Consider the following 619-nt stretch of genomic DNA (forward strand, 5'->3'; position numbering starts at 1 on the left):
GGCGGGACTCCTTCTGGGATCCTGGCCCTGGCTCCGTCTCCGTGCGCCTGCATGGGGCGGGGGAGGACGAGGAGGGGTGACCTCCTCCTTTCCCGCATGGGCACTCACCCCCGAAAGGTGGGGTCGGGCTCGCAGGGCCCAGGGGGACCCAAAATGGCCCTACTGCTGTCACCTTGCCGTTAAGGGCAGGATTTTCTCTTCCCCCAGGTGAATGGGACGCCGGGGTCTCAGGTGCTCAGATGCTCTCTGCAGCGTGCCCATCCCTGAAGTTCCTTGGGCTCGCCTCTCCGCAGCTGGCAGGGCGTAAGTGTGTTTTCAAACCTCATGAAAGCCTCATCAGTCATCTCCACTGGCTTTTTTTTCTCCCGTTGCAGGCACTAAGCTTTCATACATCTGGGTAAAGTCTGCTTTTTTTTTTGCCCCTTTTTTTTTCACATCTGAAGCAATCGTGAGAGTGCTCAACAAACTCAAACTCCCTGCAGAATGGTGCTTTTGGACATACTAGATCTGCATAGTAAGTCTGCCTCAGCCGACGGCCCCTGGTCTACTGCGTACCTAGCCTTTCCCTGAGACAGAGTACCACCGTTCTGCACTGAAATTGTCGTTCTCTATCACTCAT

The sequence above is a fragment of the Aptenodytes forsteri genome, unplaced genomic scaffold (assembly GCF_000699145.1).
Source record: "Aptenodytes forsteri isolate BGI_AS27 unplaced genomic scaffold, ASM69914v1 Scaffold270, whole genome shotgun sequence".
NCBI classification, from domain to species: domain Eukaryota; kingdom Metazoa; phylum Chordata; class Aves; order Sphenisciformes; family Spheniscidae; genus Aptenodytes; species Aptenodytes forsteri.